Consider the following 478-nt stretch of genomic DNA (forward strand, 5'->3'; position numbering starts at 1 on the left):
CAAACTCGTAAGGAAAAGGGTTTAGGGTTTAGGGTTTATGAGGGTTTAGGGTTTATGAGGGTTTAGGGTTTAGCAGGGTTTAGGGTCTGAGAGTTTGTTGGAGGGGGGGGAGGGTTTAGGAGGGTTTATAAAGTAAAATAAAGTAAATAAATTTTGTTTGCTCATTTATTTATTTAATTATTTTATTTATTTATTTATTTTATTTATTTGTTTATTTGTTTATTTATTTATTTATTTATTTATTTAGGGGAGAGGCCATGCATCTGACGTTTGTATTTCTGTTTCTATTTTTTTGTATATTAACTTAAATACACCAAAAAAAAGCAAAATAAAAACACAAAAAAACAAATAAAATAAAATAAAATATTTATTTATTTATTTATTTATTTTTTTATTTATTTGTTTGTTTATTTATTTATTTATTTGTTTATTTATTTATTTATTTAGGGGAGAGGCCATGAATCAGATGTACGTATCC

This window comes from Eimeria mitis, genomic scaffold (assembly GCF_000499745.2).
Source record: "Eimeria mitis Houghton genomic scaffold, Emh_scaff2716, whole genome shotgun sequence".
Taxonomy (NCBI): Eukaryota; Apicomplexa; class Conoidasida; order Eucoccidiorida; family Eimeriidae; genus Eimeria; species Eimeria mitis.